This window comes from Canis lupus, chromosome 6, assembly GCF_003254725.2.
Source record: "Canis lupus dingo isolate Sandy chromosome 6, ASM325472v2, whole genome shotgun sequence".
NCBI classification, from domain to species: Eukaryota; Metazoa; Chordata; class Mammalia; order Carnivora; family Canidae; genus Canis; species Canis lupus.
Genome location: NC_064248.1, coordinates 76,093,644 through 76,109,383, shown reverse-complemented (window position 1 = coordinate 76,109,383; position 15,740 = coordinate 76,093,644). Strand labels below are relative to the sequence as shown.

The 15,740-nt window shown below is 41.2% G+C and overlaps 1 long non-coding RNA gene across 1 annotated transcript in view; it reads right to left on the bottom strand.

The window, feature by feature from the left end:
* LOC112641080 (uncharacterized) overlaps positions 1-15,240 on the bottom strand; it is a 70,632-nt gene extending 55,392 nt beyond the window's left edge. The window contains exon 1 of the long non-coding RNA XR_007411625.1: positions 15,024-15,240. This is a non-coding gene — a long non-coding RNA (uncharacterized LOC112641080). The remainder of the gene's footprint in view (positions 1-15,023) is intronic.
* Positions 15,241-15,740: the final 500 nt, after the last annotated feature.

Genomic DNA, 15,740 nt, shown 5'->3' with positions numbered 1-15,740 from the left:
ATAGGCATAAATATTTTTAAGGGAAATGGTATTGATCACAAAGCCTAACTGTTCAAATTTCATGTGTCTGTGCTGGCATCAACGACATATGGGAATAGACTTGAATAATGAGGCTGACCTAGTACAGAACTCCTCATATCCTTTCAAAGGACTGGAAGTGAACTCTCTTCAGTAGAAAAATTAAATAGATGAAACATAAAATCAGTTGGAGGCCATTCACTTTATCCTGTCTGGCAGCTGGTGTGATATGATTGAGGTTAAGTGAGGAATGGACTGTCCTGGATAAAATTACTGTCCCTTATAAAATCATCACTAATGTATACCAGACATGATGTTTCACACTTTATATATGCTACACATGATCTTAATTATCCATTATAACCTATGAAACAGGCACTATTATTCTTATCATCCAGATGAGAAAACTGAAGACTGATGTGCCCAAGGTTACAAAGTAGGTATCATGCATCAGGACTAGAATACAGATATGTCTGTTTCTAGAAGCCGTGTTCATTACCGATAAGCTGTGATGCTTATTCAACACACTCCAAAGGGGACAAGAAGTATAGACAGTGTGAACTGGCTCTAGGGTTTTGGGCAAACAGCCAAAAGAAGTGTCCCCAAAAGTTTATACATTATGCTGGCCAGCTCACCTGGGAGGGGTGACTTCCACCAGAAATAATGCTTATGCAACAGCTTTAAGGTTTCCCCTGCCATGCGACCCTCGAGGTAGAGTCTAATACTAAAGGGACTTGTCAGGATTGGATGAAAGAGAGCCAAAAGTTCGAGGTGGAAATAATACAAATGAAACTGTCTACCTGGTAGCAGATGGGCAGGGTAGGGGGCTCCCGCTTCAGAGCACAGCCTGATCCTGGGCGCCTTCCTTGGTGACCCAGCGGCTCTCTGACAGCTGGGAGCCTTGAGCAGGGTCAGCTGATTTGAGAGGCTGTTGAATTGAAAATATCAACAATGGCTTTGAGGTCCCACCCTAAGTCTTCTGCTGCCGGAGTCGTGTACACACTACCTCAGCAACAGCACATCTGATTTCCATGACATGAAAGTCATCCTTTTTTACTTCTTCTTCTTCTTCTTCTTCTTCTTTTTTTTTTTTTTTTTTTTTGATATTTCTTAGCACTTGAGGAAGTTTGAAGCACACAAAACCATGCCTGTGGTTTTTAAATAGTTTTGCCAAGTTTCTCTTTTAAGCCGGAGTAAAAATTGAGTTACTTACATCGCCATAAAGGACAGGCTGGAATCAGGTAAAGGCCTTCGACAATGACATCACGTAAGACTGTACACCGAGCAGAGGGGCCTTGGCCTCAGGTTCTGATCCCAGGGTCCTGGGATCAAGCTCCACATGCGGAGTTTGCTTGTCTCCCTCTCTCTCTGCCCCTCCCCCTGTTTGTGTGCTTGCTCTCTCTCTGTCAAATAAATAAATAATAAAATATTTTTTAAAAAGATTATAAACCAACCAGAGATTTATCCAAAGGAGGTATTGTGATGGCAAATGTTTGGATTTATTTTATTCAACGGATGGCTTCTGACAGGATGTTTTTTTTAATCATCTTTATAGCATTAGAGTTAAGACAGGCATTGGTATAGCTTTTGATAAAATTTAGAAATATTTTGTATGGTGTCTTGGGAAGTGGTCATGTAGCTTTTTAAATATGGAAAGCCTTGTTTGTTGAGAAGATAACCAGTTTCTCTAACAGCCATTTTTTTTTTTTTAAGTTTGGTCTCATCACTACAAAGTTCCTTATACTAATTAAAAACATGCCCATTATAATTTAGAATAATGAAACTGAAAAAGACTTTAAAATCCATTTGGCAGAAACCCTATTTTTATAATAAGTTCATTGATTCATTCTCCAAAAAAGTATCCACCACGTGTCTGATATTGTTTCTGATGCTGGGAATATAGGAATGAATCCCTAACCTGTGGCGCACACTCCTATTAAATTGAATTGTTCACAGTCACATAATATTGAAGAGAAGTGAAAGACTTCCACTGCCCTGTACTATATATGTTACTCCCTTCAGATTACACTCTTTTTCTTCATTCTCCAGCTATATTTTACTAGCCACCAAGACATGCCACCATGACTGTTTAAAGTCATCCATATTTTCCAAGTCAGTCTCTTGTATGTCCTCAGGGTTATTTTAATAATTCTGAAATAGTATGTTTTATCCTATCTCTATTGACAAATTTATCTTTTCTAGTAGACTCTCAAGTCCTCAGTTACCACAATTTATTCATGTTGAAAACTCTGCATTTTTATGGGTGTTTTAATTGAGTGAATTAATGAATTGCTGGGTATTATTTTTTTATATTCATCCAATAAATATCTACTAAGTGTCTATTATTTGCCAGTCACTATACTAGCTCCACTAGGAGATCATTAATTAAAAAAGACACAAAGCTTATATTCTGGAGCTGAAAATGAGACAATGGGCCATAAATTTAGTAAGTAAATTAAACATTAAGTGGGAAAGTAATAAATTCCATGGAAAAAATAAATCAATAAATGTTTTCAGGCAAGCTGGGGTAGAGAAGGCAACTTTAATTTTAATGGAACAGTCAAGTATGTCTCGATGTAAAAGTGACATTTGAAGAATGAGTTGAGGAAGATGAGTATATGAGCCATATAGATATTGAGGGGATAAGATTCCAGCAGAGGGAGTAGCCACTGCAAAGATCTTCAGGAAAGAGTGCGCCTAGTGAGTACCAGGGTCACTGAGGCCCTGGAGAAGTGGTAGGAGATAAAGGCAGAGAGGTGACTGAGGGCATAGATTTACTAGAGCTTCATGATCATTGTAAGGACATCAGCTCTTACTCTGAGAAATTGGGGAGCCCTACCAGTATTTTGAGAGGGGGCATGATGGGCTTTGACTTAGAGTTTAACAGTTTTTCTCTGAATATTCTATTGAGTTCAGTCTACAGGATGGCACAGGGAGATGGAAAAGAGACCAATTAAGAGGTCTCTTTTCTGTAAGAATCTGGTTAAAAAAAAAAAAAAGTGACAGTGTGAGGGAGTGTACAAGGTCCTATGAAGTATTTGAGTTTGTGGTATATTAGAGGCAAAGTCAATAGTGTAAGCTATTCAGGAGGACATGTAATATAGAGGCATCAAGGATGATTTTAGGATTTTAGGCTTGAATGTCTGAAAGAATGGCGTTGCCACCAACTATAATTTGGAATGTGATCAATGGGAACAGATACTGTAGGAGGATGAAGAAGCAGTAATTTTGGACATAAGCCTGAGATATTTATTTGGCATCCAAGTGGAGATATTATGCAGGCAGTTGGATTTATAGGGAGAAGCTTGAGAGAAAGAGTGGTAAAGGAGGAAATGGTCCTGGTTGTCTGTGTTGCAGGGTGTGTATGTGTGTGTGTGTGTGTGTGTGTGTGTGTGTGTGTAGTATCAGGAAATAGGTAACGTTAAAAGCCATAAGACTAGATGAAATTACCAAGGGGCAAAGTCTAAGCTGGAGATAAAAGAAAGAAAAGAATAAAGCTTCATATTGTGGTGTTAAAAAAAGAGAAGAAAGTGTGAAATGGTTATTTAGGAGAATGAGGACAGTGAATAGAGAAAGAAAATCCAGTATGATTTCCAAGAAGCATTAAGGACACCTCTAAAGTTCATGGTCATAAATCTAAAGACCAGTTAGTATGGGTTATGTTTCCCTCCAGCCATGTTCAGTTGTGTGAAGACAGGTAAAGTTCAAGTGGAAGGTGGGTTTAACATTTTAGACAATATTAAATATACCCCGCATGAACTGTAGCTATTTGGGAAAATATATTGGTGATTAGCATCAGGCTTTTGTTTAGGGAGAGAAGTCTGTATGTGTCCAGAATATTGGTTAGTGTTTTGTATGTACTTGGTTAATCCAATAGATTAAAAGGATATAATTAAATATGCACATAGGAAAAAAAGCACTCTGCATAAAAAATTATCAAGTTTTTATAATAGAGAGAGTAGGAATGAAGGTGCCATTAAAGGAATAAATCAGCAACATAGCAGGAACCCAAAGTCTGAGGAAGAATATCGCTAAGAAGAACTTTCTGGTGGTCAGACAGCCAAGGAGCTTGTATGAGCAAAAGTGACTAGTTTCTATTATAACTTTTCAATGTTTTAGGGTTACAAAATCAAGTTACTCTGAACATTCAATAGGTACTGTCATGCACACAAAACCCGAGTGAATATGGGGAAAGTCGGGCATAAGAGAAGACAAAGTGAGGCAAGAGTCAAGTTCAAGAGAAGCAAGAACTTGAAGTAAGGACTATCAGGGAAGACCTAAACCCACAGGACGTGCAGAAAAGTAGGACATTAGACATGACATAGAGTTTGTGAGTTTGGGTCAATTTTTTTTTATTAAATTTTAAACAATAGCAATATATCAACTGATATTTGAGTTAAATAATGATAATAGCTACCATTTCTTGAATGCCTACTCTGTGCCATACATACCTCCAGTTATACCTACTATGAATAAAACTTTCCTTAATACAAAGCCTTGAAAAAAAAAGTATTATTAAATTTCATGATACAAAACATCTGCTTATTTATACTTTTTAAAATTGACATGTGCAAGGCATTTGATATTATCTATCAATTTTACGATACTAGCATTACATTTCTTTTTTTTTAATTTTTTTAAATTTATTTGTGATAGTCACACAGAGAGAGAGAGAGAATGAGGCAGAGACACAGGCAGAGGGAGAAGCAGGCTCCATGCACCGGGAGCCCGACGTGGGATTCGATCCCAGGTCTCCAGGATCGCGCCCTGGGCCAAAGGCAGGCGCCAAACCGCTGCGCCACCCAGGGATCCCTAGCATTACATTTCTGCCTCATCTTATGTTTGATATTATCTCAAAATTGAAGAAATGTGACAATATCGTCTTTAAATGACTGATGAAACTAAAGTTCGGAAAGGTTAATTAATGTCTCTAATTTCCCATTGACGACTGAGCCAAGGATTCAAGATGTAGGTCTCTAGGACTCCAAACCTCTAATACCTCATGTAAATTCTAGGTTATTTTCCCACTATTTCAGAACCAGTCCTTATTCAGCCTAGCAAGCTAAATTCTATTTGCATATCCAGGAATACATGTTCATGTCACGAAAACAAAACATTTTCCCATAGCAACAGTTCATCACACTAAAAAAATAATTGTCAGTAGTGGTTCAGAAAGCATTTGGTGGTAGAGACAAAAACAAGTAAAATAACTCTCTGATTTATCAACAAAAGGAGGGGTTCACAAAGGATAAGATAAATTCTGAAGGGTAGAAAGAAATCTTGTTTTCTTAAGTAGAGAAATGAAAAAAAAAAATCAACCAGAAGTAAGAGGTACATTTGAAACTCAAGAGTGAAACAATCAGTTGTCAAAAACAAATGATTCAACCAAAGTGATTATTTCATGGGGTAGAACAAATCTTTATGAAACCATCAGTCTACTATCAAGCCATTTATCAGGTAACCCCAGCTACCTTTCAAGATGTCCTTGTATGGATCTAAGCTACTCCCACCAGTCTTAGGTTTTCCCAAACCGCACTATGTATTTTGGGGCCTCGGCTTATGGCCCAGAACTCATGGCCCAGATCTGAAGCTGTGGCTGAAAAGGCCAAGAATCTACGAAACCTGGTGTTGGGTGTTAGGTGGGAGATGAAGAAGGAAGGAAGACGAGAAAGTCACAAGACAGGGAGAATTCTGAACAGATCTATGCATCTATATAGATGTGTGTGTGCACGTGCGTGTGTAATAAATTCCAGCAGTCAGGCAGGGGTAGGAAGTAACAAGTAAGACAATTAGAGCCACTGGGGAAGAGCTCTACTGGAAATACGATGCCCAGGAAATAAGCAAAATGGTTAGTGGGATAAGGTCCTAGGATACAAATTCAAGACTGTCAAAAATAAAGAGATTCATGTCAGAACAATGGAAAATGATGCATAAAGTTAACAGATTTTTGAAGCCGTTTGCATTCTACCTTTTTTGCTACCACGAGCTTTCTCTGTTATAGCGGTCAACATTAGAAACCACTGAGCGCCTCCGTGACTCTATGCCTTAGACGCTCTACTGTTAAAACTTTGCTTTTCTACCCATAGTTCAACAACTGTTGTCTAAAATGACTCAGCACTTCAATAGCTTCCTCCCAAATCACTGGCAAGGCTACCTGGATTCCTTACACTGGAATGCAATGAGTAGACTTTTAATTTGACTGCTTTTTTACAGTCTTTCAGCTTTTACCTTCTGTTCATATCCCTTATCCATTTATCTAGTGGGTTGTCTTTTACTTCCTGATTTGTAGATTTTTTTAAAAAGTACTGGATACTAATCTTTTACTGTGACATGCATGGTAAATATCTTCTCCCAGTGTATGGTTTTTCTTAAGTTTGTTTATAGGATCAATTTATCAATACTTTCCTTTGTGGTTTGTTACCTTTCTTTTGACCTCCTTTAAGAAATCCTTTTTGGGATGCCTGGGTGGCTCAGTGAATTAAATGTCTGCCTTCAGCTCAGATCATGATCTCGAGGTCCTGGGATCAGGTCCCTGCTGAACAGGGAGTCTGCTTCTTCCTCTCTCTCTCTTTCTCTCTCTCTCCCCTCTCTCTCTCTCTCTCTCTCTCTCTCATGCATTTGTTCTCCCTCACTCTCAAATAAATAAGTAAAATATTAAAAAAAAATCCTTTTCCACCAGTATATAGTCTGCTACATTCTCTTTCAAAAGTTTTAAAGTTTTGCTTATCATGTCTTTTTATTTAATCAATCTGGAATTTACCTTTGTATATAGTGTGAGGTAGGGTAACAATGATATTTTTTTTATATGTAAGCCAATTGTTTTAGTACAAGCTAGTTATATTTCAGTATTTCTCACTGCTTTCTAATGTTATCTATTTACAAAGCCTATGTATGCATGAGTCCATTTTGCCTTCTGTACTATGATTAACTTTTTCCTGACTTTCAAAGCCCTAGGTAATCAAAACATGTAGCCCTCAGGTATATGCCCTAAAGACAATGAAAGCACTAAACCTACATTATCAGGAAACCTTAGAGTCTGAAAGTAATATATGTTTTAAATAATCTGATAAATAATTTTATAGATTAAAAAAAAAAAAACACAAGCACAGAGAAGCTAAATGAGTTGCCCAGGGTGATTCAGCCAGTCTAGTGTTTAAGCTCCTTCTAGAATTATGTTTACTCCATATCTACTGCCCCGAATTGTCCACAGAACCAGTGCTTGGCACATATTAGATTGAATTACTATTTGAATCAAATGACAGCATCAAATTAAATCAAATGGGATAAATGTGACTTGCTTGGTGCCCACCGTGTGTTGGACACTATGCTAATACTCCCCTAAAACCAGTGACTGGCCCTTGAATTTTGGCCCATGAGTTCCAGTTTGTGTGCTCTTTTGTCTGCCTCTGGGCCATGACTGATAAGTATGAGAATAATTGTAGTCTAATAAGAAGGTTCGATTCAGACTTGATTCCTACATTGCTGTACTGCAATTTTCTCCAACATGCAGAAGAGAGATTTTTGGAAAACCCCTGAATTACATGTATATTATATAAGAATTGTGGAGATAGAATTTCTCTTTAGAAATTCTGTTACCCATGTCTCTTGCTTCCATTTACTTATTCCACAAACATATGTTAAGAACCCCCCAATGGCTTCTATGGTCATCATTAGTAACATTCCTGTCAAAAGAGTCTTACGTCTACTTGTGGAATTAGGATCTAAACATACATTTGTAATTCCAATGTAGTAACTGTTATAGTATAGATAACAACAACAAATTGTAGAAAAGTAGAGAAAAAGATCGGAAATGATCACTGTAAGGGCACCTGGGTGACTCAGTTGGTTTAGCATCTGCTTTGGCTAAGGTCATGATCCCCAGGTCCTGGGTTTGAGTCCCATATTGGACTCCCTGTTCATTGGGGAACCTGCTTCTCCTTCTCCCTCTGCTGCTCCCCTTGCCTATACTTACTTGCGTGTTCTCTCTCTCTCTCTCTTTCTGTCAAATAAATAAATATATTTTTTAAAAGAAATGATCACTCTACCTGGTGGAGTCCAGGAAAGCCTCATGAGTAGGAGTATATACCTGAACTAAAAAAAACTAAAAAAAAAGTAGAGGAAGGGAAATATGTATTTGTGCCTAGATGTCAATGTTGAAATAGAACATTATGACACAAAATTTTATTAAAGAATGTCGATATTTTGTGTTAGTTGGTGATTATCTAACTTTTCTTCCCAAGATCTCACATTGCGATCAATATTGCTTAATATTTGTTATGCAGTTTTCTATAGTCAGTATGAAGGCCTAGGGAATACAGGTATAGACACTGTAGATTGGATTACTGCTTTCAGAGGTACGGTATCCATATACTTTAGCTTCGAGTACACTTTGAGATTGCAAAGAAACACTATTAATAATTACAGGGTGGCAGCAGATATAAATCAGGATTTCCCTGAGCTAACTGGGATTAGTCACCATATATAAAGGAAAACATCAGTGTGCAATGTGACTGTACAACAGAGTTCCTAACCTTGTTTAAGGTGTCATAGAAGGTTGTGCAAATGAAACTTCTCCATAGAATCAGGGTAGGCTTTATCAGGATGCAACCTGTGCAGCTGCCCAAGGTCCTATACCTAGAAGGTCTCCCCATCTGGTTTAAGTCTCTACTGCTGCTGTCTTGAAATTATGAATATTTTCAAAACAAGGGGCCCACATTTTTATTTTGTGCTAGGCCCAGCAAGTTACATATTTACAATCCTGTACAGAAAATACATAGTCTGATTTAGCAGGATGACAGTCGAAATGCCAGAGGATTTATGAACCACATAGTATGAGGCTGGCTGAAAGATCTGGAAATACTTACCTGGATAAAAAAATCTTAAAGATGAATTAATAGCTGCCTTAAAACTGAAAGTTCATACGGGTCAAAAGAGAACTAGAATTTTGCAGTTCAGCTAAAGAAGAGGGAAGAATGTTTGGAAGTTACAGGAAAAACTGAGGAAAGGTGGAGTTTTATTACAAAGGAAGACAAATTTAAATGCAAAATTCCCCAGTATCAGGTATTAAATCTGAAGCTTGGAGACCATCAAGTCACGGTTGTCAAGCACAAACCTTTTCATTCATTAAGAAAAGAATGAGAGGATTACAATATTCTAAACCAATCCTAAGATTTCATATTTGTGAAATACATTGAAATGTTCCTGCCAAAATGACTCATATTTCAGAATTCTAGGAAGTGAAGAAGGGAAGATGAAACAATCTACTTTCAATTATCTTTTACTCGAAGCAGGGAACATGAAGAGAAAGTGTAGTAGCCCGGTAGGATTCTCACTCAAATTGTCTCATTAATAAGCACACGCATCATGCTGACCTTAGTTGTAGTTACGATCCCGAAACACGGCTTTAAAGTCAGCAAATGATAATAACACCTATTTATTCAACACAGGAATCTAATTTAGTTGTTTAAGCTCTGCAAAGAATTCGTGAGTTAAGACTGGTTGTATCATTTGTTAGATGGGGAAACCGAAGCTCCAATCTTTTAATCCAATCTTAAAAAAATCCAATTTTTTAGTCACCTAGCAGATGAGTTAATTGATTTGTTTATTCGTCACATAACTGTTTATTGATTGCCCAGTACATGCAGGCACCCTACTGTGTGCGAAGGATGCAACCGTGAGCAAGACTGCATAGACTCCGTACTGCGACAAGGTAGCCAGGACAGGGTAGACTTTTTTGCTTTCAAAAGGAAACGCTCAGGCAACTTTTATTTTTGTCAAGCAACAGGTATTTGGGGAAATTCTGATGGTATGGATCATGTTTATTTAGCCTTTATTTCAAGTATATGGGTCTGGTACTATTATATCAGGAAGAGAATAAGATACATCCCTGGTCTCTTGAGAAGACGTATAAAAGCGACCTATATAACGGGTGACCGCGAGTACAGAACAGAAGGAAACGCGTGGTAAATAGACTTGTAAATATCACAAAATGGGAGAGCAGGAGAGGGAGAGTTAAATGTGACCAGGCCATCGACTGAGGGGGTCCCTTGACGGGATGGGCACCGGGTGTTAGGCTATATGTTGGCGAATTGAACTCCAAAAAATATATATATATACAAAAAAGGGAAAGGTTTTATGGAGGGGCACCCAGGGGGCTCAGCTGTGGAACGTCCGCCTTCAGCTCAGGGTGCGACCCCGGGGTCCTGGGATCGAGTCCTGCATCAAGCTCCTTGCTCCATGGGGAGCCTGCTTCTCCCTCTGCCTGTGTCTCTGCCTCTCTCTCTATGTCTCTTATGAATAAATAAATAAAATCTTTGAAAAAAGAGAAAGGTTTTGTGGAGAAGGTGAACTGAGGAACATGACAAGTAGCTAAAAGTTCAAAATTATGAGTAAGCTCCAAAAGAGGAAACACAGTGATGTATCAAGACCTATATCTAACCACAGCCCATGATATAGTAACGAGTATATATTCAGGTACTAAGCAATAAGTATTTATGAAATTAAACTTCTTGGTATGTATTTCATGTTAAACAGGGAGAAAAAGCAAAATCACATAGTCATGAATATCCGGGGAACATTTGGGTGGTGAGCAGGCGGGTAAGTATGAGCGGTAGGGGATAGGACGGCGTTTACGGAAAGCGCTTGCGGGAGAAAGAGGGAATGATGCTTGAAAGACAAGTAGGAATCAAAATGTGGTGACCTCGGTTTTTAGATGAAGCTTGAAGTGAACTCTGAGCAAATGACAAGCCAGTAACTCTTAGTACTGAGCACCTGTTACAGCGTCTCAACAACAGTGCCCTGTATGAGCTTGTTGCATGAATAGGTAAAACTGTGAAATGATAAATGAGGCAAAGAGTGACCTCCATCAGTCTATTCAATAAACATTTATCGAGCACTGTTCTGTTCTAGCTACTGGGGAAGAACGAGGCTTTCTGTCTTCACTGACCTCCTTGGCTGACGGGTCTGCACACACGTGTCGGTGAGCAATGGCAGCGCTATGTGCGATGAGTACACGGGGGAGAGACAAAGCCCTTTGGAACACATTAGGGAGACTTCCCTTCCCAGCTTCTGCAGATTTTCAGATTTATTGCATTTTGGATTTTTCAGAAAAGAGTGGTTAGTAAAGGACGATTAACAGGAGAAGAAAGGGGACATATATGTGAAGACATGGAATCGTGCAGCTGAGGAGACGTAAGAACAAGATGTACAGAGGTCTAGAAGATAGAGAGGTTAACTAAAAATATTCAAAGAAGGCAATAGGAAGAGCTAAGGCTGCAGAAGTAGACAGGAAGGCAATGAAAGATAAAATTAGAAAACTGAGAAACCGAATGCCGGCTAACAGTGGGGTGACTACAGCAATAGCTCACAGGAGAGCCACCTAAGGCCGCGGCAGTGACAATGGAAAGGTGGGGGGTGTCCTCCTGACTTGCACACGCTCAGTGTTCGATGACTACTGCATGACCGCAGACTCTGGAGGCCGAAAATGTGGGGTAGAACAAGAGAAGAGAAAATTGACGTTGAGGTTGCTAGTTTGAGTGACTATATTGATGTTGTCTCTATGATTCGAGATTGGAAACTCCAGTTATTGACCAGGTTTCGATGTTAAATTAGTAAATTTAGTTTTGGAGATGACGTGTTGGGGAAACCCGCCTGCCATCTTTGTGGCGTTGCCTTGGCAGGGTAGGACAATGTGTCTGGAGCTCAATCACCATGGTGTTAAAGGGCAGCCCTTGGGAGAACCTTCTCCCTCATCCCACCAGGAAGCACTTTTTCCTTCTCATGGAAAGCAAAAGGGATCAACAAATGGTGGCTACCGCCTGTTTTTCTTAAGCAAGAGATTGTCAGTATGTGTCTGCCCTTTCCCAAAAGGCAGGCTGCTTCTCTGTACTAAGTGGTGACACAAGACCTGCAAAATCTCCTATTTAACGCCATTTTCCTTAGAAATCATGCTTGTTTATCTTTTTATGTTTATGACCCAATAAATAACTTGTAGGAAACTACGTCCCTTTGAATATTGAATAAGCAAAACAAAATTATGCTCTGATGTTTCTCCATTTCTGCAGAAGGAGGATACTGAAAGGAATCTGAACAACCCCTTCCCCTTGATGAAAGAGTTCCCCATAGGAACTTGTCTTCAGGCTACTAGAAGGATCCTTCTATATCTACTCTTTTCACCAACTTAGCCCCACCAGGGCATCCTAGAAAGTTGACACACCTCAGCTTTGACAAAGACCTGAATGCACTATTTACTGGCAGTTGTTTTATGTAGCATTGAGAGAAAGTAAGAACATTTCACTGGACTTGGTCTATTGATGTCTTGGAATGTTGTTCTGATTGCAGCCAGAGAAATCAAAACATAGTTTAGCCCAGGGAGGGAGCCTTCCTTTATTTTTTAAAGTGCGTTAGAACTTTCACAAAGACAGATATAGCATTTGAGTCACAATACCATCTAGGCAAATAGAGCATTTGAGTCCACGGGAGAGAATAAAAGAAGAGAGACAGAGACAGGGCGTGGGGAGGGAGGGCAAGAGAAGAAGAAGGAAGGAGAGAGAAGAGAAGAAGAGAAGGGGATGATGGGAGGGGAGAGAAAAGAGGCTGAGACAGATGATCTAAACTGAAGACTCCAGAGAAATAAAATTTGGGGGAGTGCGAAAGAGGAAAGTGAAAGAAGTTCAAGGGAAAGGGTCAAGCCGGATGGGGGGGGGGGCACCCTGACCTTGAGGAGTCCTTCCGTAATTCCGGGGGAAGCACTTCTACACACTTTCCAACTCATGTGCAGCCGAAAAGAAATCACGAAGCTTAGAGAGGACACATCTGAGAGTAGTGATGCGTGTGTGATGAGACCCGGGTGCGTGGGAATGCTTTAGGCTTGGAGAGGAAATCCGACCCTTACGTCACCGCCTGTGGCTCTTAGCCCACGTCCGTACCTCGCCTCAACAGCTGTAACAAGGTCTGGTGGGGCGACGAAATGAGCCTCTTATAGAGTCGCGTTCTCATCAAGCCCATCGCTCCGCATTTTGAGTAGAGAACAGAAATCACATGCACAAGGGCTGCGCGGTTCAGTCATTCAGGTTAATTCTTTTAATGCAGATGTATGGGCCGGAGAGGTGACACTTACGTTCAATCATTTTTCCATTCCAGTTAGTTCTTAATCCTAATTATGCTTGACCTGATTTAAAGTGAACGGAAATTCATTTCCAACTAAGTAAACAGGAGCCTTAGTGCTTTTGTTACTTGTTGGGACGGGCCTTGTTAAATAGCAGCCGTCCGCTCTCCGTTCCAATTATTGTTGGTAGGTTTTAAGGGTCTAGGTTAAGTAGAGTTGTCAGATTTCACTTTGTTGTATAATGAAGTCAGAAAATGAATTAATAGCAACAGCTCAGATCTGTCCGGCTTGGTGGTTTGCTGGAGCACCCATTAGCTCACTGGATCCTGATCCCGCAGGGAGGGCACGGGGGCGGCTCTCCACCCGGATGATGGGGATGCCATGGATGGCCTCCTCAGCAGCTGGCGGTGGGGATTAAATGATTTGGTCAACACAGGGAGCTTGACGTTGAGCTGGGCCCATAGCAAACATGCAGTAAGTGTTAGCTGTTTTTTTTTTTTTGCCGTTCCTATTATTATGGTTATTAAGGTCACTGTGCTTTGTACAGTCTGCACCACACCGACAGCAGGGGCACAAGACACAGAGGAGATGGGAGAGGGACGGAGGTCAGGGGGATGATTGACAAGAAGAAGGGATTAATACCAGGTGGAGAGTTGAGAGGATCTGAACCCTGCCCGTCCGACAAGGCTCTCTGGGGTAGGGCCTAGCACGAGGTAAAGGAGACGGAAGCAGGCACATCGAGCTGGGGTCGATTTGTTTTATGACTATACAGCAGTCAGCGACGGGGCAGGGGGTTTCTTTAGATTAGAAGGCACGTGGGAAGACAGGGCAGCCCGGGATTAGGCTGAGGGGTCGGAACGGCCGCCCGCGTGCATGACCCTGTGGGTGCATAACTAATATTCCGGGCCCAGGGTCGCCCTCTCCACAATGTGGACCTGAGTAACCGTCTCTTACATTTGTCTTACGAGGAGGCTCCTGAAGTCAAGTCAGCAGCCACTTGGAACCTTTCACGTCGGCTGAATATAATAGTAGAGTTTCGACAGGTTGTACCCGACGGTTGTGTTTACTCATTGTTTCTCCTGTTCTCTGCAGCCTGAGTTCACGTCCTCGTCGCGCCTCATCTGAATGCTTGTGCCACTTCTCAGTCCCCACTTCTCCCTTCCCTTGGCCCATGTGCCATGATCGGACCAAATCCGTCTTACCGCCCCATGAGCAGTCAACCCTTCACTGGGATATGGATTCCGCAACCTGAGGCTACAAACTCTACTAGACCTGATTCATTGCGTCCTCGTCCTCATAAGACATCCCCCGTTATACCCTCGTCCCTACGGGGGTCGTCCAGGCTAACTCGCCATTACTGTCTTGCCATCATTTGCTCTGTAACCCTGGAAAAATTGCTTAACCTCACTCAGACTCATTTTCCTGATTGTATCAGTGATTCTCCATCGAGGGTGATCATACATCCCAGGGACGTTGGTCAATGTCTGGAGACATTTTTTATTTTTACAGCGGGGGTTGGGGGGGGTGGGGAAGTGCTATTGGCACCGAGTAGCTGAAGGCCAGGAATCCTGGTGAGCACCTACAATGCCCAGGACAGCCCCCGGCTCTAAAGAATTATTCATCACCAAATATCAAAAGGGTCAAGGCTGAGAAGCTCTGCATTACGGAGATCGTAAACTTCCTGACTCACGTGAATGTGACCGTTGAAAGTTACGTGCCATGCGGTCCCCGGCATTTACCAACACCCCACAAATGTTCATTTTTATTGTCTGTCTGATCTCATTCCTTGCTTTTCCTGATTCCCGGTTTGTATTTATTTAACAGAACCTTCCTTCCTTAGTGCTTCCCAGGTGCCAAACACTTTAAAAACATGAATCCTCAAACTAGGCCCTGAACTTACCTTCAGTCCACGCCCATTTTGCAGGTGAGGAAACAGACGCAGCAAGGTTGACGATCTTGGCTGAAGTGACGCAGCTCGTAGGTGACAGATGTAACATCTGACACCGGCCGTCGGGCTCTACGGTCTGCGTCCTAACGGCTGTGTTGGGCTGTCTCCTACTCCCTGCTGCCCTATAGGACAGTCACGCCAGACTTCTGTTTAGGTTCGTGATGTTTCAAGCATGTCCGTACCCCTGAGCACGAAATGATAAGCTTTTTAGGAAGACAGGAACACGTTGCTGTTTGTCTTAGCGTCCCCCTGCAGGCAGCACAGGGCTCACCATGAACTAGACAGGGTATGAATACATGACCTTGACTATCAGCTGGAGTTCCCTGGTAGAGAAAAGTCCCCGTACAGGATCGGGAAGACAGTCCTTGGCTCTAACGCGGACTAAAGCCCTCTGATCGACCGGGGACTTTGTCTTTGTCCTTCCCTATGGCTCCCATAGCCTGGGCTCCAACCACCCAAATGAATCAAAATTGACCCTAGGTACTGGGTCACGGGTACCGATCCTCCCAGGGCTCCGTGTGGCTTGATGAGCATGATTTTGCAAAAATAGATGCATTTGTTTTCTATCATTTGGCAACGAGGCAGGCACTAACGGGAACATATTTTGGTTCTTCGACATCAAAGAAACAAACATTTCTATGATCTTTTGAGTAACGAGGTAGATAAATA